Source organism: Balaenoptera ricei, chromosome 4, assembly GCF_028023285.1.
Source record: "Balaenoptera ricei isolate mBalRic1 chromosome 4, mBalRic1.hap2, whole genome shotgun sequence".
Taxonomy (NCBI): Eukaryota; Metazoa; Chordata; class Mammalia; order Artiodactyla; family Balaenopteridae; genus Balaenoptera; species Balaenoptera ricei.
This window is the reverse complement of record NC_082642.1, coordinates 4325905-4349345: the sequence shown is the minus strand read 5'-3', so window position 1 is coordinate 4349345 and position 23441 is coordinate 4325905. Positions and strand designations below refer to the sequence as shown.

The 23441-nt window shown below is 41.4% G+C and overlaps 1 protein-coding gene across 2 annotated transcripts in view; it reads left to right on the top strand.

Annotated features, from left to right (window-relative positions):
• Positions 1-23441, top strand: part of ARHGEF26 (Rho guanine nucleotide exchange factor 26) — a 150008-nt gene that overhangs the window by 100192 nt on the left and 26375 nt on the right. The gene's annotated exons all lie outside the window — the stretch shown is intronic.

Below are 23441 nucleotides of genomic sequence, written 5' to 3'. Positions count from 1 at the left end.
GAATCATGGAAACGGGCTTCTGTGAATATATAAAATTAATGCCCAAATTTATCATGAAATGTTTATTCGAATTCTGCTTCTGAGTTGCTGACATTTTAGCTTGAAAGTTCAAACTAAATTGAAACGGAGGTTGAGCTTTTCTTTCTGCTCCTTTTAATCAGACTGTATTATGAATTACTTCAGCTGCTCGGCTGTCGAGGTGACGTGAAAACTTTGTATGGTCTGCCCTGAAGAGCCATAATGTGACGATGAAATACATAAAGATGCTGATGATTATTTTTCATACTTAGGAAAACAGGGTTCCCATAGCTTCAGGAAGAGATTATTTCTCTTACCTGGGACAGTTTAAATAGTTCTAGTAGCTAAGTAAATTTTATAAATACAGATTGGAGAGGAATTATAATTTCTGTATTTTTGTGTTTTGTTGGTTTCCTATGAGATAGCAAGTTTCTTTGGCTTTCTTTGCGATGTTTTGTTTTTAGAGGAGGGTAATTATATATGACTCTTCAAATGCCAGAACTCTTGACTTTTAACATCTTCCAGCTGTTGAGATATTTGTTCTGTCTCAATGGACCAAAAGCTTTCACTAAACTTTTGATTTTTAATGATAAAATATACATTGACAGTACCAAGCCAATTTTAAATGTAAATGTAGTTTTGCTTATGGTGATGAAAACATTAAGGGTATTTAAACCAGTATGTCACAACTTTTTTTTTTTTTTTTTTTTTAATGTCTGAAACATTTATATTAACATGTTTCCATACAAATAACCCAATGAAAGTTTAGTATTAGTTGTTTTGTTTGTTTTTTTATACTGCAGGTTCTTATTAGGCATCAGTTTTATACACATCAGTGTATACATGTCAATCCCAATCGCCCAATTCAGCACACCACCATCCCCACCCCACCGCAGTTTTCCCCCCTTGGTGTCCATATGTCCATTCTCTACATCTGTGTCTCAACTTCTGCCCTGCAAACTGGCTCATCTGTACCATTTTTCTAGGTTCCGCATACATGCATTAATATACAATATTTGTTTTTCTCTTTCTGACTTACTTCACTCTGTATGACAGTCTCTAGATCCATCCACGTCTCAACAAATGACTCAATTTCGTTCCTTTTTATGGCTGAGTAATATTCCATTGTATATATGTACCACATCTTCTTTATCCATTCATCTGTTGATGGGCATTTAGGTTGCTTCCATGACCTGGCTATTGTAAATAGTGCTGCAATGAACATTCGGGTGCATGTGTCTTTTTGAATCACGGTTTTCTCTGGGTATATGCCCAGTAGTGGGATTGCTGGGTCATATGGTAATTCTATTTTTAGTTTTTTAAGGAACCTCCATATTGTTCTCCATAGTGGCTGTATCAATTTACATTCCCACCAACAGTGCAAGAGGGTTCCCTTTTCACCACACCCTCTCCAGCATTTGTTGTTTGTAGATTTTCTGATGATGTCCATTCTAACAGGAGTGAGGTGGTACCTCATTGTAGTTTTGATTTGCATTTCTCTAATAATTAGTGATGTTGAGCATCTTTTCATGTGCTTCGTGGCCATCTGTATGTCTTCTTTGGAGAAATGTCTATTTAGGTCTTCTGCCCATTTTTGGATTGGGGTGTTTGTTTCTTTGATATTGAGCTGAATGAGCTGTTTATATATTTTGGAGATTAATCCTTTGTCGGTTGATTCATTTGCAAATATTTTCTCCCATTCTGAGGGTTGTCTTTTCGTCTTGTTTATGGTTTCCTTTGCTGTGCAAAAGCTTTGAAGTTTCATTAGGTCCCACTTGTTTATTTTTGTTTTTATTTCCATTACTCTAGGAGGTGGATCAAAAAAGATCTTGCTGTGATTTATGTCAAAGAGTGTTCTTCCTATGTTTTCCTCTAAGAGTTTTATAGTGTCCAGTCTTATATTTAGGTCTCTAATCCATTTTGAGTTTATTTTTGTGTATGGTGTTAGGGAGTATTCTAATTTCATTCTTTTACATGTAGCTGTCCAGTTTTCCCAGCACCACTTATTGAAGAGACTGTCTTTTCTCCATTGTATATCTTTGCCTCCTTTGTCATAGATTAGTTGACCATAGGTGCGTGGGTTAATGTCTGGGCTTTCTATCTTGTTCCATTGATCTATGTTTCTGTTTTTGTGCCAGTACCATATTGTCTTGATTACTGTAGCTTTGTAGTATAGTCTGAAGTCAGGGAGTCTGATTCCTCCAGCTCCATTTTTTTGCCTCAAGACTGCTTTGCCTATTCGGGGTCTTTTGTGTCTCCATACAAATTTTAAGATGATTTGTTCTAGCTCCGTAAAAAATGCCATTGGTAATTTGATAGGGATTGCATTGAATCTGTAGATTGCTTTGGGTAGTATACTCATTTTCACAATGTTGATTCTTCCAATCCAAGAACATGGTATATCTCTCCATCTGTTGGTATCATCTTTAATTTCTTTCATCAGTGTCTTATAGTTTTCTGCATACAGGTCTTTTGTCTCCCTAGGTAGGTTTATTCCTAGGTATTTTATTCTTTTTGTTGCAATGGTAAATGGGAGTGTTTCCATAATTTCTCTTTCAGATTTTTCATCATTAGTGTATAGGAATGCAAGAGATTTCTGTGCATTAATTTTGTATCCTGCAACTTTACCATATTCATTAATTAGCTCTAGCAGTTTTCTGGTGGCAGTTTTAGGATTCTCTATGTATAGTATCATGTCATCCGCAAACAGTGACAGTTTTACTTCTTCTTTTCCAATTTGTATTCCTTTTATTTCTTTTTCTTCTCTGATTGCCGTGGCTAGGACTTCCAAAACTATGTTGAATAATAGTGGTGAGAGTGGACATCCTTGTCTCGTTCCTGATCTTAGAGGAAATGCTTTCAGTTTTTCACCATTGAGAATGATGTTTGCTGTGGGTTTGTCATATATGGCCTTTATTATGTTGAGGTAGGTTCCCTCTATGCCCACTTTCTGGAGAGTTTTTATCAGAAATGGGTGTTGAATTTTGTCAAAAGCTTTTTCTGCATCTATTGAGATGATCATATGGTTTTTATTCTTCAATTTGTTAATATGGTGTATCACATTGATTGATTTGCGTATATTGAAGAATCCTTGCATCCCTGGGATAAATCCCACTTGATCGTGGTGTATGATCCTTTTAATGTGTTGTTGGATTCTGTTTGCTAGTATTTTGTTGAGGATTTTTGCATCTATATTCATCAGTGATATTGGTCTGTAATTTTCTTTTTTTGTAGTGTCTTTGTCTGGTTTTGGTATCAGGGTGATGGTGGCCTCATAGAATGAGTTTGGGAGTGTTCCTTCCTCTGCAATTTTTTGGAAGAGTTTGAGAAGGATGGGTGTTAGCTCTTCTCTAAATGTTTGATAGAATTCACCTGGGAAGCCATCTGGTCCTGGACTTTTGTTTGTTGGAAGATTTTTAATCACAGTTTCAATTTCATTACTTGTGATTGGTCTGTTCATATTTTCTATTTCTTCCTGGTTCAGTCTTGGAAGGTTATACCTTTCTAAGAATTTGTCCATTTCTTCCAGGTTGTCCATTTTATTGGCATAAAGTTGCTTGTAGTAGTCTCTTAGGATGCTTTGTATTTCTGCAGTGTCTGTTGTAACTTCTCCTTTTTCATTTCTGATTTTATTGATTTGAGTCCTCTCCCTCTTTTTCTTGATGAGTCTGGCTAATGGCTTATCAATTTTGTTTATCTTCTCAAAGAACCAACTTTTAGTTTTATTGATCTTTGCTATTGTTTTCTTTGTTTCTATTTCATTTATTTCTGCTCTGATCTTTATGATTTCTTTCCTTCTGCTAACTTTGGGTTTTGTTTGTTCTTCTTTCTCTAGTTTCTTTAAGTGTAAGGTTAGATTGTTTACTTGAGCTTTTTCTTGTTTCTTTAGGTAGGCTTGTATAGCTATAAACTTCCCTCTTAGAACTGCTTTTGCTGCATCCCATAGGTTTTGGGTCGTCGTGTTTTCATTGTCATTTGTCTCTAGGTATTTTTTGATTTCCTCTTTGATTTCTTCAGTGATCTCTTGGTTATTTAGTAACGTATTGTTTAGCCTCCATGTGTTTGTCCTTTTTACGTTTTTTTCCCTGTAATTCATTTCTAATCTCATAGCGTTGTGGTCAGAAAAGATGCTTGATATGATTTCAATTTTCTTAAATTTACTGAGGCTTGATTTGTGACCCAAGATGTGATCTATCTTGGAGAATGTTCCGTGCGCACTTGAGAAGAACGTGTAATCTGCTGTTTTTGGATGGAATGTCCTATATATATCAATTAAATCTATCTGGTCTATTGTGTCATTTAAAGCTTCTGTTTCCTTATTTATTTTCATTTTGGATGATCTGTCCATTGGTGTAAGTGAGGTGTTAAAGTCCCCCACTATTATTGTGTTACTGTCGATTTCCTCTTTTATAGCTGTTAGCAGTTGCCTTATGTATTGAGGTGCTCCTATGTTGGGTGCATATATATTTATAATTGTTATATCTTCTTCTTGGATTGATCCCTGGATCATTATGTAGTGTCCTTCCTTGTCTCTTGTAACATTCTTTAATTTAAAGTCTATTTTATCTGATATGAGTATAGCTACTCCAGCTTTCTTTTGATTTCCATTTGCATGGAATATCTTTTTCCATCCCCTCACTTTCAGTCTGTATGTGTCCTGAGGTCTAAAGTGGGTCTCTTGTAGACAGCATATATATGGGTCTTGTTTTTGTATCCATTCAGCCAGTCTATGTCTTTTGGTTGGGGCATTTAATCCATTCACGTTTAAGGTAATTATCGATATGTATGTTCCTATGACCATTTTCTTAATTGTTTTGGGTTTGTTTTTGTAGGTCCTTTTCTTCTCTTGTGTTTCCCACTTAGAGAAGTTCCTTTAGCATTTGTTGTAGAGCTGGTTTGGTGGTGCTGAATTCTCTTAGCTTTTGCTTGTCTGTAAAGCTTTTGATTTCTCCATCAAATCTAAATGAGATCCTTGCTGGGTAGAGTAATCTTGGTTGTAGGTTCTTCCCTTTCATCACTTTAAGTATATCATGCCACTCCCTTCTGGCTTGCAGAGTTTCTGCTGAGAAATCAGCTGTTAACCTTATGGGAGTTCCCTTGTATGTTATTTGTCGTTTTTCCCTTGCTGCTTTCAATAATTTTTCTTTGTCTTTAATTTTTGCCACTTTGATTACTATGTGTCTCGGCGTGTTTCTCCTTGGGTTTATCCTGTATGGGACTCTCTGTGCTTCCTGGACTTGATTAATTATTTCCTTTCCCATGTTAGGGAAGTTTTCGACTATAATCTCTTCAAATATTTTCTCTGGTCCTTTCTCTCTCTCTTCTCCTTCTGGGACCCCTATAATGCGAATGTTGTTGCGTTTAATGTTGTCCCAGAGGTCTCTTAGGCTGTCTTCATTTCTTTTCATTCTTTTTTCTTTAGTCTGTTCCGCAGCAGTGAATTCCATCATTCTGTCTTCCAGGTCACTTATCCGTTCTTCTGCCTCAGTTATTCTGCTATTGATTCCTTCTAGTGTAGTTTTCATTTCAGTTATTGTATTGGTCATCTCTGTTTGTTTGTTCTTTAATTCTTCTAGGTCTTTGTTAATCATTTCTTGCATCTTCTCAATCTTTGCCTCCATTCTTATTCCAAGGTCCTGGATCATCTTCACTATCATTATTCTGAATTCTTTTTCTGGAAGGTTGCCTATCTCCACTTCATTTAATTGTTTTTCTGGGGTTTTTTCTTGTTCCTTCATCTGGTACATAGCCCTCTGCCTTTTCATCTTCTCTATCTTTCTGTAACTGTGGTTTTTGGTCCACAGGCTGCAGGATTATAGTTTTTCTTGCTTCTGTTGTCTGCCCTCTGGTGGTTGAGGCTATCTAAGAGGCTTGATGGGAGGCTCTGGTGGTGGGTAGAGCTGACTGTTGCTGTGGCAGTCAGAGCTCAGTAAAACCTTAATCCACTTGACTGTTGATGGGTGGGGCTGGGTTCCCTCCCTGTTGCTGTGGCGGGTCAGAGCTCAGTAAAACCTTAATCCACTTGACTGTTGATGGGTGGGGCTGGGTTCCCTCCCTGTTGGCTGTTTTGCCTGAGGCAACCCAACACTGGAGCCTACCCGTGCTCTTTGGTGGGGTTAATGGCAGACTCTGGGAGGGCTCACGCCAAGGAGAACTTCCCAGAACCTCTGCTGCCAGTGTCCTTATCCCCACGGTGAAACAGAGCCACCACTCGCCTCTGCAGGAGACCCCCCAACACCAGCAGGTAGGTCTGGTTCAGTCTCCCCCAGGCTCACTGCTCCTTCCCCTGGGTCCTGATGCACACATTACTTTGTGTGTGCCCTCCAAGAGTGGGGTCTCTGTTTCCCCCAGTCCCGTCAAAGTCCTGCAATCCAATTCCCACTCGGCTTCAAAGTCTGATTCTCTAGGAATTCCTCCTCCCGTTGCCTGACCCCCAGGTTAGGAAGCCTGACGTGGGGCTCAGAACCTTTACTCCAGTGGGTGGACTTCTGTGGTATAAGTGTTCGCCAGTCTGTGAGTCACCCACCCAGCAGTTATGGGGTTTGATTTTACTCTGATTGCGCCCCTCCTACCGTCTCACTGTGGCTTCTCCTCTGTCCTTGGACGTGGGGTATCCTCCTTGGTGAAGTCCAGGGTCTTCCTGTCAATGATTGTCCAGCAGCAAGTTGTGATTCTGGTGCTCTCGCAAGAGGGAGTGACAGCACGTCCTTCTACTCCGCCATCTTGGTTAATCAAAAAACTGTCACAACTTTTATTCTTTTTTTTTTTTTTAAAAGGAACAACGTTTTTTTAAAAAATATTTATTTATTTATTTGTTTATTTGGTCACACTGGGTCTTAGTTGCCGCACACGGGATCTTCATTGCGGCATGTGGGATCTTTAGTTATGGTATGTGGGATCTTTAGTTACAGCATGGAACTCTTAGTTACGGCATGGAACTCTTAGTTGCGGCATGTGGGATCTAGTTCCCTGACCAGAGATCAAACCCAGGCCCCCTGCACTGGGAGCGTGGAGTCTTAGCCACTGGACCACCAGGGAAGTCCCACAACTTTTATTCTTGAACTTGCCTAGAACCCAATAAATACAGACTTTTGAAAGTTAGAATTAAGATATATGCTATGCTACTTAGCAGTGTACTTTGCCCTCCACAGGAGATTTTGCCATTATATTTAATGTTGCACTGTGAGCTATCCCATATTTGTTTCCTTAGATATATTTGCACTTCTTTGTTAATAAAAGAAAGAAATACAGCTTCAATGGAGAGGGCAACCCTGAGTACCTAGCTGCCTTTACCAAAACTGGGGTTTTCTTGCCTTCACCAATTAGCTCATCATATTTCTAAGGTGCTCTTGACTCCGAGAATAGCATTGGAGGTTCAAGTTGTTTATGACCTGAATATTTAGTGAGGATGACAAGCAGACCACAGAGTCTTGATAAACAGGCTGGGTTAAAAATGTACAGTATGCACAGCCGTATTTCTCTTATAGCTTCAAGGAGCCAGCTACAAATGCTTTGCATGCCAGAGACAGCCATGGAGGAGATACAGCAGCTTTGAACAAGGCAATCGCTTAGGCTTCGCTACGAGGTACAGATGAAAGATAACTACCTGTGCCAGCTCTGTAGGACTGATGCAACCACCCAGTGCCTAAGTATAATTCTAGGATTCAGTCAAGGAGCTTATTAGCTGCTGGGTCTCCAGTGGTTTTCAGCTTCAGGAAGGCTCGCTGGGTACTGGGAGGGACTTTTTGGGAGGACATTTACTCTTCCTCCTCCCGTCCAGTCTGGCAGATGGTTTATGCTGAGATGGTTTATGCCGGCGGTTGGGATGAGTGGGTACCTCGGCCCTGCAGTGTGTGTGTGTGTACCACTGCTAGTGCTTGCAGAGCGGCTAGTGACCATGCCCCTGTCTGCTAGGACAGGAATTTTCACTCTTTTTTAGACTATCAGAAAGCAGTTTAAAGTTTCCATTAGCTCTGGAATGCTTGTGAGTCACCGTATTGATAGTCTGTTCTGTCAGATTTCAGAAGGATAGGTGATCGGTTTGACTACTTTGGATGAGGGAGTGAATTCTTGGTACTTGAAGCTTTGACTGCAGGTTGTCTGGGTACTTCTAGAGCAGAGTTCTCAACTCGGCACTATTGAAGCCCTACAGTTCGTTGTTGCAGGGGGCGCCCTATGCTGTGTAGGATGTTTCAGCAGCATCCCTGGCCTCTACCTACTGTTTGCTAGTGGCGCCTCCCTCCCAGTTGTGACAACCAAAAATGTCTCCAGACATTGTCATATGTCCCCCAGTTGAGAACCACTATACTAGAATGATGGCAAACTGTCAACCAGCTTTGCCTTCAGAGGGAGGAAGGTGTGCAAATCTATCAGACCTGACACAGCAGTAGCAGTAACATTGTAATAAAAAAGGAATAGATTGCCATGTTGTACTCATAGATTAATGAATAATAACTTGTTATAATATCCAATTTTTGCCCAGCGATAACTTATAATTAGTTATCCATTACAGCACACAGACTACACCCCGACGTACAACCTTCTGGATTAAGTACCATTGTCCCCAGTTTTGAAACGTGAAAACTGAATTCAAGACCTAAATAGGTTCAAACTCCCCAAACGCTTATTTTGCAAGGTAGTTAACTGTCTTCTTGTCTCATTCAGTACCTTGTATCTGGCATAGGTCTTCCTTTTCAATTTCTTCTGAAGCTAAAAACAGTCTTCCTCCCTGTAATAGTTTCTACAGCTGCTGTAACAAAGTACCATAAACTGGGTGGCTTAAAACAATAGGCATTTATTCTCTCATAGTTCTGCAGGAAGAATTCCGAAGTCAAGAAACTGGCAGGGCCATGCACCTCTGAAGGCTCCAGGAGAGAATCCTTCCTTGCCTCTTCCGCTCCTGGTGGCTCCCGGGCTCCTTGGCTTGTGGCAGCGTAACTCCAGTCTCTGCCTCTGTCTTCATCTGGCCTTCTTGCCTCCTGTGTCTCTGTGTGTCTTAAAATCGCCCTCTCCTTATAAAGACACCAGTTATTGGATTTAGGACCCACTCTAATTCTGAATGGTCTCATCTTAACAGATTCCGTCTGCAAAGACCTTATTTCCAAATAAGGTCACGTGGACGGCACCAGGGGTTAGGGCTTCAACATATTTTTTGGAGGACACAGTTCAACCTCCTAAACTGCTCGGCACATCACCACTGCCTCACTTAAACACAGAATGAAGGGGCTTCCCTGGTGGCGCAGTGGTTAGGAATCTGCCTGCCAATGCAGGGGACACGGGTTCAAGCCCTGGTCTGGGAAGACCCCACATGCCACGGAGCGACTAAGCCCGTGAGCCACAACTACTGAGCCTGCGCGTCTGGAGCCTGTGCTCCGCAACAAGAGAGGCCACGATAGTGAGAGGCCCGCGCACCGCGATGAAGAGTGGCCCCCACTTGCCGCAACTAGAGAAAGCCCTCGCACAGAAACGAAGACCCAACACAGCCAAAAATAAATATAAATAAATAAATAAATTTATATTAAAAAAAAACAGAATGAAGAAATGTGCTGTAATGTCTTAGCTAGTTCTAGAACACATTTTTTTTCTTTTAACATTGATGCCATTTTTCATAGATTTCTGAATGTCATCATGGTCATGTGACGTGAACAGCTGTATTTGGAGTTTTCTCAGGTTACCTTCATGTCCCAATCTCCTTCCAACCTGTTCCTTCTCCAGGGTCTGTTCCCTGCTTAGTAAAGGGCACCTCCATCCACCCAGTTGCTCCACAGTAAATCTGAAAGCCCACTTTGTCCTTTTCCTCACCGTGCTCCGCATCCGTCTAATGCCCAGTCTTCTACTCACAACGAAACCGCTTCTTTCCTCACACATTGCCACGCCCTTGTACCACCACCTTGAACTCACCCAGAAGACACACCTAGCTGGCTTCATGCCACCATCCCTCCATCCATTTACATTCCATAGCCAGAGTATGCTTTTTAATTTTTATTTATTTTTTTATTATTATTATTTTTTAAAATTTATTTATTTATTTAGTTTTGGCTGTGTTGGGTCTTCGTTTCTGTGCGAGGGCTTTCTCTAGTTGCGGCAAGCGGGGACCACTCTTCATCGTGGTGCGCAGGCCTCTCACTATCGTGGCCTCTCTTGTTGCGGAGCACAGGCTCCAGATGCGCAGGCTCAGTAGTTGTGGCTCACGGACCCAGCTGCTCCACGGCATGTGGGATCTTCCCAGACCAGGGCTCGAACCCGTGTCCCCTGCATTGGCAGGCAGATTCTCAACCACTGTGCCACCAGGGAAACCCCAGAGTATGCTTTTTAAAAGACTCAGTTTGTCCTTTGCAAACAGCCCTTCCGTGGTCCCACCTTGCACTCACTGAGGCATTCTAGCCCCCAGGACCCGGCACGTGGTTCTTTCTCTGTCTGGAATACCCTCTCTACCTCATAACCCTGTTCCACCCCAAATCTTTTCTAGGCAAAGTCCTTTTCATTCTTTAGGTCTTAGATGAAGACCACACATCCACTGGGAGCTCTTATCCATTCCTCTAGAGTGGGTTGATTTCCGCTGCTCTGTGTTCCCATAGAACCCTGCACTTTCTCTGTCATAATATTTGTGTTACTATGTGTTCATGTCTGTCGTGTTGACCTTTGCATCCTCAGTGCAGAGACTGCGCCTGGCCTGTAATGACCATTTAATAAATATTTGTCAAATGTGAACCAATCATCTAGATGGTTAAATATAAACAATTTGAGTGACTGCATTACTCAGTGGGCAGGCTCCCCCCATTCCACACCCAAGTTAAAATTTCTTTGAGTTCTCTTTTATTTTTAAAAGACATGTGATTTTTGTATTCTGCTCCATTATAGATTCATTTTTAATTAATTTTGGTAAAAGCAAGTCTGGAACTTTATCATGTGGCTTCTCACATCTTCCGGAGTTTTATCTATAAACTTATCCATAAATGACAGGTAACCTCAATCTGAAAAACAGTTAGGATTGTATTTACAAAACTGTGCTCTATAGAGAAAGTTATTATTTTTTTTGGCTTGCTTTTATTTTGTGCTATTGTGTCAACTAATGTTTTGACCTACCCATACAAAAGGGTTTAAGCGATAAAAATGTTGAATTATCACACACACACATACATAAGAAGTCAAGTGAGTTTGGAAAACCCTACATACTCCATTCCCCTTTGGGAGATTCACTATTGGATCATTTAGGAAGGCTTTTGGCTACAAGTAACAGAATTCCCAAATAGCAGTGGCTCAAGTGATTAAGACATTTACCTCTCTCACCAAACATGAAGACCGAGGGTGGACAGTCCGGATCCAGTGGTCACCAGTAACCCAGCGCCTTCCCATTCTTCAGCTGCACTGTGCTCTGTTCACTTTTTGCCCCTGTGCACGTAGCTTCATGGTTGCAGGTGGCTCCTGCAGGTCCAGGCATCATCATTTCATTCAAAGACACAGGAGGGAGACAAGGGTGAAGAATAGAGCCTGGCCAAAGGGACTCTTTTTCTCAAGTGGCTTTTCTTTTTATCAGCAGAGGAAAACCTTTCCAAGACAGTCTTCAGAAGAGTTCTTTTTTTAAAAAAAATTATTTATTTATTTTTGGCTGCGTTGGGTCTTCCTTGCTGTGCTTGGGCTTTTCTCTAGTTGCGGCGAACAGGGGCTACTCTTCATGGTGGTGCGTAGCTTCTCCTTGCGGTTGTTTTTCTTGTTGTGGAGCATGGGCTTTAGGTGCGCAGGCTTCAGTAATTGTGGCACGCAGGCTCTAGGGCGCAGGCTCAGTAGTTGTGGCTTGCGGGCTCAGTAGTTGTGGCTTGTGGGCTTCAGTAGTTGTAGCTTGTGGGCTCAGTAGTTGTGGCACGTGGGCTCAGTAGTTGTGGCTTGCAGGCTTCAGTAGTTGTGGCTCGTGGGCTCAGTAGTTGTGGCTTGCGGGCTTCAGTAGTTGTGGCTCATGGGCTCAGTAGTTGTGGCTTGCGGGCTTCAGTAGTTGTGGCACGTGGGCTCAGTAGTTGTAGCTTGTGGGCTCTAGGCCCACAGGCTTCAGTAGTTGTGGCACACGGGCTCAGTAGTTGTGGCGCACGGGCTTAGTTGCTCCACGGCATGTGGGATCTTCCTGGACCAGGGCTTGAACCCGTGTCCCCTGCATTGGCAGGCGGATTCTTAACCACTGCACCACCAGGGAAGCCCAGAAGACTTCTTGTATCTCACGTGTCAGTCTTGGTTCACAAAACTTGTCCTTATAAAGGAGGCTGGGAAAGCAGCATACGGCAGGGGAATCGGACAGCCAGGGTTGTTTTAGATTAGCTGTGAAGCAGGGGAGGAGGCAGTGGTTCGATAGTAGGTCGTTCCAGCCACAACTAGGAAACCCTCTTTTCCACAGAACATCAATTAACATGGGTAGTTTGGAATGCAGGAGGAGTTTTTTTTTGGCCACTCTGTGTGGCTTGTGGAATCTTAGTTCCCCAACCAGGAATCGAACATGTGCCCCCTGCAGTGGAAGCACGGAGTCCTAACCACTGGACCACCAGGGAAGTCCCAAGAACTCTTTAAAAGAACTAATACATTGCCTTTGAGATAAATGGGGTTGGGGGGTGGGTTCAAAGAAAGACAGAAGTGACTGGAGATTTAGAACCCACTTCCCCTTGGCTGGTATTAGTCCTCCCGCTGTGGTTCACGTGAGTATCTCATTGGTAGTGCGTTTTTTCTCCAATCAGCCCTGCTGTGCCCTTACAGCTGCAGATAGATTAGCCTGGTCTGGGTGTTAGACACAATACCAAAAGAATGCAGAAATCTAGTGTAGTCTTGTTATCCATACCAGTAAACGTAATCGTGTCCTGATTTGTTTCTTTCATTCTTCTCCTGGATTCTGTACCCACAAATGATCTAGCCATGATGTTTTTGGGTATCCCTATAGTTAGATGAGCAGTAATAGTAATAATGATGATAAGTGCCTATATTATTGCACGTTACAGTGTGCCATTCATTGTGCTCAGAGTGTATATGCAGTATACCGTTGAGTTATCACAGCAACCTAGTATTATTTCCATTTTACAGATGAGGACACTGAGGCAGAGAGAGATAAAGTCTCTTTTCAAGGTCTCTCATCAAAGCCAGGATTCTAATCTGAGTCTTTGACTCTAAAACCTTCTCTCTTAACAGTTTATGTTCATTACTTCTCAATTTCATTTTTCTAGACTTTTTTCACCTTTCCCCTATCCTGAAATGTTATTGGGAAAAATAGCCTAGAAACTTGCACCTTTTCTGTTTGCTTTGATGAACAACTTTTTCAAAGCAAGATTTTGTTAAGTGAATATTTTCATAGTTTTACTGGTCGTGGGAGAAAGTTAGAAGTGGTACCAAACTGCTTTTGTGAGCTTTTCTCTACCTTTAGCTAATTTAGTGTCGGAGTGTGGGGAAGAGCATTTCCTTTTCATAACATTTCCTTCCCACAGGTATTTAAGAAAGGAGCTTTCCACTTCCTGATTCCTAGTTCCATAAATATTGTGTGTATTGACATAACTTGAACTCTGTGACACATTACAAATCCTCGGGTTTTAAAAGAAGGATTTTCTGTAATAGAATTCTACCTGATCATTATCAGGAGTGCAGGGATTTAAGTTAGAACTTGCATTTTCCTAAGTAGTTTGAATGCCCAGTAGCTTAAAGCGATGCAGACTCCCTGGAAAGGGTCATGGCCTGATTTGGCCCCATTTTGAGTTTTTCCATTTTGACAGCTTTCCCATTATAGAAAACTGAGGCCACCTGACATTGTCCCTCTGTCTCTGCAGAATAAACTCCTTCCTTGGAAAATTAACTTGAGTATCTTGGTAAAGAAAAGGCAGTAAGACTCTGACTCAAAGCACTTTTATTCCTGGAACATAAAACTTGGTTGTTTCTGACCACTTGGATCAGGTCCTAAGATCAAGATGGACAGATGAGGTGGGAGAGAAATGAGAGAGCCCCCTTTCCTCTTCCTGCTTCTCTCTTACTCTCGCCACCCCACATATCCTTGATCCCCTGACATCACGAGTAGTAAGAGTATTGTCTCCTCTGCGTCTGTAAGAAGAGTTGATGTTGCCATTCAGTGTCAAAAGCTTCACCAACTGAGAAGCACAGTATCGATGTCTGGGGTCAGACAGAACTGCGCTCAAAATCCTGGCCGTGTGACCTTGGGCAAGTTGCCTTTAATCTCTCAGTCTCAGTGTTCTCATCTGTAAAATGGGGATAACAATCTCATCATCTTTCTGGAATGTCTATGAGAATTAAGTGAGATAGTGCACACAAAGCTCTTAACACAGTGAATTGTCCCTGCTGAGGGACTGATACCTGCTGCATATCATCATTATTCCTGGTATTGTGTATCTCCCCAAAGTTTTGGTGCAAATCAAATTATTGCTCTTCTGCTTCTAGAATATTTTCTTGTTTAAAAAAAATGGTTTGAAACCTTAAGCCACTGCTACACAGCTGAAGGTTTGGTGCACTCCAAGGCCAAACCTGGATTATGGCCTCTGAAATATGGCCTTAGGAATAATTACATTTAATGCCATGCCTCTCCCTTCCCATCCCCCATCAAGAACCCATGTCAGATGGCAAGTGAGTGCGAGATAACCATTGATCGACTCTTAATCTTTTATAAGTTGTTATGAATCATGTGTACATGTCTGTATTAGCGATTTTCTTGTAACGTCCCTCATATCCAATTAGGAGACACTTTAACTTCGTGGCTGACAAAAGTGAATTCAGTATATTTTTCCCTTTATTCAAGGAGGTCAGTGGAGATAAACCTGAATTGCAGTGTGGGGATTACTCCCATAATTTGGAGTCACCAGCTTCAGAAGCTGCCTACTTTTTCTTCAGAGCTTGCTTAGTTCTGGTTATGCCAGAGAGGAAGCTTCAGTAATGTCAGACAGCCTCTTGGACCTGCCCATCTCCTCTTTGTCAAGGACCATGGGTTCAGGATGTCCCATGGCAGACAGGGAGGTCCCAGGTTGGAGAATCTGGAGATCCGTGGTGACAGGAATGGGGGCTTTCTGGTCCTGTTGTGGATCATCGGCCATCTTTCTTGGTGACACTGAATCACAACAGATCCTCACCTTACCAACAAATGTGACCGTCTTCTCCGCTATTTGTTATTTTCTCAACAATGAAATAGGAAGCGTATGGCTTTTTTTTTTTTTTTTTTTTTTTCCTTTTGGAAGTCTAGTCTTTAGTCTTTTAAAAGAGTCTTTTAAAAGCTGGCTGTGCTATAAAGTGGTCCTGAGCAATGTATTGATACACCTGAAACTTACATAATAGGAAAAAAATCATTAAGAAAATGAATTGACAAACAACAGACTGGGATAAAATATTTTCAAATCATACTTGATAAAGGACTTACATCCAGATTACATAAAGAATTCTTAAAACTCAAAAGTAAACCAACTCAAAAAAAAAAAAAAAAAGTAAACCAACTCAATTTTTAAGTAAGCAAAAATTTGAATAGACATTTCAGCAAAGAAGATCTCCAAATGGCTTTGTATATGAAAAGATGCTCAGCATCACTAGTCATTAGGGAAACGCAGGTTAAAACCAAAATTAGATACCATTTCACAGCCACTAGGATGACTATAATAAAGACAAAGGTAGTGTTGGTGAGGATGGAGAGAAACTGGAGCCCTAATACGCTGCTGGTGAGAACGTATTTAAAATGATACAGCCACTTTGGAAAGTGGTCTGGCAGTTTCTTAAAAAGTTAAGCAGTTTACCATATGACCCAGCAATTCCATGCGATGTTCCATCCTAAGAGAAATGAAAACTGTTCACAAAGGCTTGTAGGTGAATGTTCGTAACATGCGTGTGGCATGTTTGTTAGTCTTCAGAATTATTTTGAGGAACTGAGCAAGTAAGTCTGTTTGAAATAAGTTTTTGAGTAAATATCATGCCTTGTTTTGCTGGTCGGAGCCCCTGCCAAATTATGAATTTCTTGACACAGGTATTTAGCTCTAATTATGCTTAGTCCGCTCACTCATTTGCAAAGCACCTATAATGGCTTTTAACAAAATGCCAGGCAATTTAAAGGCATGATGTTCTGCAGGAAGATTTGAAATAATAGCTAATAACATTTACTGACTGTAAGCCAGGCATGATTGTAAAAGCTCTACATGCAAAAAGATAATAAATGTATTATCTCATTTAATTCTCCCAGCAGTCCTAAGAGATGGGTATTGTTATCCCCAGTTTACATATGAGAAAACACAGAGAGGATCAGTAACTTGTTCAAGATCACAAAGCGAGTGAGTGATGGAATTGGGATTCTTACCAGACATTCTCAATCAAGTCAGTACTCTTACCTGTTACACTGTACTTTATTACTTTAAAATTGTACATTTTTCTACTAAAAATTTGTTTAATTCTAAAACCAAGATTTAAAATTGAAATCAACTTCAGTCATGTCAAAAAAGTGTTTCAACCTCTTAACTCAAAGTAAATTTCAGCATAATCCAATCTCCTCCATCCTAGAAATGTTTAACTAGGGTATTCTTATTCCAGTTAAGCACAAGATCAAGTGTGGGGATTTAGCAGTCATGTTTTCAGAAGGGGAAGAGAAACAAGTTGAAATCTGCAGAGGAAGAATTCTTGTACGTGTCTTGAAGGGAAATGGGAAGAAACTCTTTGATTTTATAAAATCCCACGGACTTTTGTGAATCTGCACATGGGGAAAATGGCAGAGTCATTATAAATCCCTGAGAGAAAAACAAGAGGGTCTAGGAGAGGATCTTAGAGAATGGCCATAAAAAAGGATGACTTAGAACTGTTGCAGAAGGCATTAGAAGAGGAAGATAGAGTTTCAGGATGTCACAGGGGCTCAACCTCATCAAGTTCTGTAGATGAATAGTGGTGACATCCAGTCACTGGATTTGGTAGGGTGTTGGGCCACCATGACTTTGGGGAGCAGTTTCACTGGCATGTGGGCAGAAAACGCAGTCAGCTGCTAACTAAGGAGACGTTTGTCTTTTGACGAGCAGATTCAAGTAAAGATTTTTTTCAGCACAGGGAAACTGAATGTTTTAATAAACAAAGCCTATGGAAAAAGAGCTACCGACTAGGTGAAAAATAAATGTTACTTTTGACGATAGAGCCAGAAAATCATTGTGTTTTGTTTTGGATAATCATTGCTAGCATTTTATCTTTTAAATTTAACTCTTTTACAAAAGGAAGAATTGGAAGTTCTCCTTCCAATCTGTCAGATTTTGGCTCTGAAAGAAAGTTCCAGAACAATGCAAGGTGGAAGGTGAGACAACTTACAGATAAGGCTGACTTGAGCAGGAGGGTAGGAAAGCTGGTCTTTATAGTCTAACCCTTTTTCTCGTTTTCCCCATCTCCATCTTTGCTTTCATATTCCTGGTTCCATCTTGGTCATCTAGCCTATTTCTCATTCCTGGTCATCCTCAATAACGTAAGATGTTTGCTCATAAGGGGTAAGGTGGGAACTCTTCCTATGGTATTTGCATGTGTGAAAGCAACCCCCTGGTCACAAGGCCCCACAGAAAGACCTGTTCCATCACCACCTCTTCTTCATGACTGTTATGTACCCAGAGCTTGGACCCAAGGAACTACCCTGGTTTATGGAGTGAGATTGGGAGCCAGCTTTTAAAAATTTTTCAGATGTTTCTCCAGATGTCCCAATATTATTTGTTGACTAAACCATCAATATTCCACAGATGTGAAATGTCACTTATATCATGTAGTAAATTCTCAGATGTATTTGGGGTCAATTTGTGAAGCCACTGTTCTGTTTCACTATCCATCTGTCAGCTAATACCTATCAGTCTCAGTCTTTGAATTACTGTAGCTTTAAAATATGTTTTTAATATATCATATGGCTAGTTCATGCTCATTTTCTTTCACAGTCTGACTGTTCTTTCATGTTTATTTTTCTTCATGTTTTAGAATCAGCTTGACTATTCCCTGTCCTTGCTGCCCCCCAAAATCCTGAGATTTTTTTCAGAGAGATGGTGGTAAAATTATATATTAATTTAGGAAGAATTGATACCTCTTTAATATCAAACTTTTCTATCCATTCAGGCCTTCTTCTAAAGTATTTGAAAGCTGTCTTCATATAGGAGAAACGTGTTAAGTTTAATCGTAAATATTTTGTGGGTTTTGTGTCTATTATAAATAAGATCACTTCTTCCACTATATTTTCTGAGTGTTATTCGTTCATATATGGAAAAGACATTTATTTATTCGTTTGTTTCTTTATTTATTTAGCTAGCTGCGCCGGGTCTTAGTTGCGGCCTGCGGGATCTTAGTTGCGGCCTGCGGGATCTTCGTTGTGGCCTGCGGGATCTTTTGTTGTTGTTGTTGTTGTTGTGGCATACGGGATCTAGGATCTAGTTCCCCAACCAGAGATCAAACCCAGGCCCCCTGCATTGGGAGCGTGGAGTCTTAGCCACTGGACCACCAGGGAAGTCTCAGAAGAGCCTTTTTCTTTTTAACCCAGCCACTTTAGTGAATTCACTCTTACCTTATAATATATTTTCAGTCAATGATGTTATATGCAAATAATCAGTTGTTTATAGGGCCAAAAAAATTCCATTGCCCAAGAGTCCCTTCACCTGTACCCTCAGGCATCCACAGACACGTGGAATGATGATAGTCTTCACATCTATGCATTTATTATTAAAATTTTTTTTACCTTGAATTGCAAAATATTTCAAACATACAGAAAATTATCGAACACTAACATGCCTATCATCCATGTTTAACAGATATAAATTTTTTGCTATATCACTGTCAGATCTCTTCTTTTTAAATTTATTTATTTATTTATTTATGGCTGTGTTGAGTCTTCGTTTCTGTGCGAGGGCTTTCTCTAGTTGCGGCAAGCGGGGGCCACTCTTCATCGCGGTGCGCGGGCCTCTCACTATCGCGGCCTCTCTTGTTGCGGAGCACAGGCTCCAGACACGCAGGCTCAGTAGTTGTGGCTCACGGGCCTAGTTGCTCCGCGTCATGTGGGATCTTCCCAGGCCAGGGCTCGAACCCATGTTCCCCTGCATTGGCAGGCAGACTCTCAACCACGGCGCCACCAGGGAAGCCCAGATCTCTTCTTTTTAAACAAAAGCCCTGATATAATACTGCAGGTATACCTAAAGCCTCTTCATCATCATCCCTTCTTCCTCCCCCTCCTTCCCAGAGTAAGTCCTGAGTGGAGCTGGGTGTCTGTCACCCTGCACTCACTACTGAGTATGTACATACGCAGCTTTGGTATTCTAAAAATGTATGTATGTTGTATGCAGTTGTAAATACTGTCCTGATTTAAAAGTAATAAATATATGCCCAGTATGAAAAATTCCCACCTTTATAGAAATCTGTGGGAGAGAAAGTTCAAAGTGCTCCGTAATAATCACTTTAAGAAATCCACTGTTGGGACTTCCCTGGTGGCACAGTTAAGAATCTTCCCTGCCAGGGTTCCAGCCCTGGTCTGGGAAGATCCCACATGCCGCGGAGCAACTAAGCCCGTGCGCCACAACTACTGAGCCTGCACTCTAGAGCCTGCGAGCCACAACTACTGAGCCTGCGAGCCACAACTACTGAGCCCATGTGCCACAACTGCTGAGCCCATGCACCTAGAGCCCATGCTCTGCAACAAGAGAAGCCACCACAATGAGTAGCCCGCGCACCGCAACAAAGAGTAGCCCCTGCTTGCTGCAACTAGAGACTAAGTCTGCATGTAGCAACGAAGACCCAGTGCAGCCAAAAATAAACAAATAAATAAATTAATTAAAAAAAAAAAGAAATCCACTATTCACAAAAAGGTGTATCAGTTTTCAGCCCATGCTGTTAGGTAGCATGTAGTAGAACCAAACACTATCGAACTGCTTAACAAAAGAACGCCTTCCAAGGGAAGAATAATTGAGGTACTTATTTACCACCATATCCTGTTCTCTACTGATAGCTTTTTATCTTGTTAAGAAAAGAAAGGAATCTCAACAAAGGTTAATAGGACTTTAAGTGGGTTTCAACAGGGAGACCCATCATTGTTTATACCACAGAGCAACAGGCTTGTATAGATTTGATTGCTGCGCCTGATAGGAGCCTCTGCTTGCACAAAGCTGCCGCTTGTTTCATGAGCAGCTGGTAAACTTGAAGCCAGTCTGAGACAATCAGAGGAAGTCTACATATAAACTTCTCCGTGCGAGGAAAGGTGGTTTTTCCATTTGCCTTTTTCTGAGCAGTTTAACTTCCTAATTGCATGATCCAAATTGTTTCAGAGACTATGTAAACCATATGTTTGCTAAATGGAAGAAACAAACATGGGGAAGTCTGATTAGCATCAACTTCCCTAGGAAAGGAGCATCTTTCCCAACCCAGCTGAGCTTGCTTTGTACTTACTGGACACGGGTGGGTCGGCGGAGGAGGCAGTGGGGTTGTAAACGGCTGCATCTGACTGTGGATTCGCTCCTCTTCTGCTTAAGCCCATATTTTAACAGTTATCCTTCTGTATTAGCATGAGAGAGACAGTAGGTGCTGGCTGACATGAGGAGAATGAATTTCACGCAGTATTTAGCAGATTTAGAGAGGGGAAAATATTATTTGGAACCTTTACGAGATTAAGTGTGTGAGTGTGTGTGTGAGAGAGCACAAACACGCTAGCAAGAGTGAGCTCCTTTTCAGTTTTTATTCCATTGGGTTTGAATAATAGCTGACAAGGATGAATCATCAACTTACTTGACTACTGTTAAATCAAGTTTTTTATATTAAATTCATTAAAGGAGTCGAGAAGAAGTTGTGGACATTATGTATCACATAATGAAGACGTTTGCAGGTCTAGATGAAATAATGATATTGGGTGACTGCTATTGAATCAGTTAAAAAAAAAAAAAGCAAACTTGTTTCCTGCATCCTATTTTGGATACAGAAGGCAAAACAGGGGAAAGTTCTGTGTCCAGGCACATTCAATGACCCAGATGTGCAGATGTGTAGACACGGATACCTTGAGGTGAACTCACATAGCTATAAATAAAGTGGCTGCCAGTTTCATCCAGTATCATCCCAACTGGACACCTGAGAGAACCACAGGTATAAACTGGATCAAACGGTCACCCTAGGTCTTAATGGCATTGCAGTTGTCATGGCTTAAGAGAACAATTAAAAAAACATTCTATTGTCTACTTCTGTCTCTAATTACCCCCCGAAGACAAAGATTCAACACATCGATGAAACAACAGTAGCTGGTATTGTTTGTATTTAGGCAAACACTGGTTGTATTTAGGCAAACGCTGGGGGAAATATGAACTCTGAAAATTAAGAGGGAAAAAAAGACTTAACTAGTTTTTTCATATTTGTTTACATTAGTTTCCTGTGAACTCTTCGTCTTGAATTCTACTGGGGACTACCTAGTAAGTAAAGCCACTTTATGCTGAAGACTTTTTGGAACTTGAGTCATCTTGAATGATGGCTTTATAGCATATAGAGTTCTTTGCCTTTTATTTCTTTGGGAATACAAAGAATACCTTTGCAATGTCATTATTTAGGGCACTGCCTACATACCCCATGTGCGCCACATTAAGGAGCTTGGATTTCTCTGAAGCAGAATTATTTTTAACTGGAAATGGGCGTCTTTAACTAAAAGGTCATCCTTTTTTTTAAAATTAATTATTTATTTATTTATTTATTTATTTATTTATTTATTTATTTATGGCTGTGTTGGGTCTTCGTTTCTGTGCGAGGGCTTTCTCTAGTTGCGGCAAGCGGGGGCCACTCTTCATCGCGGTGCGCGGGCCTCTCACTGTCGCGGCCTCTCTTTTTGCGGAGCACAGGCTCCAGACGCGCAGGCTCAGTGGTTGTGGCTCACGGGCCTAGCTGCTCCACGGCATGTGGGATCTTCCCAGACCAGGGCTCGAACCCGTGTCCCCTGCATTGGCAGGCAGATTCTCAACCACTGTGCCACCAGGGAAGCCCCAGGTCATCTTTTTAAACTTGTGAGTTGGACCAAAAGAGTAACTGAAAGGTGCAGAGAGAGGACAGTAACAAGCAAGTCCTTGTTCATCTTGTTTTTGATGTTGTTCTTGAGGTTTTGCTTTTGTCTTTATTTTTTACTTTTTGGTTTTATCCTGAGTTCTGGGTTTTACTACATCTGTGTCTGAGCTATAGACAATATTATAAGCTTTACTTGCTGTATGGTCAGGCCACTCAAAATGGCTGTACTCTTGTTCTCTGTACATCCCCTGCTGGAGCAGTGCCACCTACACCTTACTCACAGGAACGTGCTTGCCCCCTGCCCCAGCTAGTGATTGTTCTAATCATCAGGCCAGAATGATTCCATCTGCTAGTTTATTAAAGAGAAACATCTACCCTCGTGATGGTCATTAACCTGAGGGGCTGTGAGTGATGTGCCCCAGCTGCTGGTCTCCCTGGTAACTGATAAGCCCACCTGGCGTCACTTCCCCCTATAAATGGTAGCGTCCGTCTCCCCCGCCCCAAGCAATGAAGACTCCTGCCCTGTCCCGCCCGCTGTCTGCAGCACAGGCCGCGGATGTTTCGGATGTGTGAGATCCCCTCTCCAATAAACCACTGATGTCTCTGTCGCTGTTTCCGCGCTCTTTCTTCGGTCTCGAGGCTGGGCAGCTACGAGGCTTGTAGGCCTGCGGGGTGCAGCCTGACACCAGCTTTGCCAAAAATCGACTGCTTTGTTTCTGGTAAACACGGTCTTTTAAAAGTATAACATTGTTTGTTTGTAAAGTGTATTACCCTGCTTCCTCCTTTTATAAAAATTATGTGACCTTTGATAAGCCTCATTTTGATATGAGAAATATTTTATATATTCTGAGTATGGTTGTGCTGGTCCGTCGGCAGTCTCAGGGGAGCTTTGGAGGTGATCTTGCCATGTGAACTTTCAGTTAATACAGATGATTACCCTAGCAACAAACAGACTTGATCAATAGGCAGTATTTTGCTTTTATAGATGATATAACTGTGTTTGCCGGTTTTGGAGGGGGAAGAATCTATCAAACTAAATTTTAAAAATGATTATAAAGTTTCTAAAGAGAGTTACAGGGAGTGGTTGACAGGCAGATGCCCACCACCGAATGAAAAACTTTCTAAGAAATCTTGAACAAAATGGCCTATTCCGAAATTCCTAGTATAGTTGGGCACAAGGATTTTTTTTATCTCTTAGCTCTCCTGAGTTCATACATTTGTATTTATTATTAAGTAAGGTAATTATCCAGTATGGTTCCTAGAATACATTAAAATGTATTGCATGGTCATCCATTTACTCAGCAGTTATTATTGAGCTCTGCCGTGTTCAACTGAGAGTACAGATAGAGAATAGAGGGGGAGGTGTATCTAACCAGAGTTGGGATTTGCCAAGGAAATGAGTGTGTCTGCAAGGAGTGATTGTAAGTAGGTATCAAGAAATTCAAGTTGGATAAGTGAAT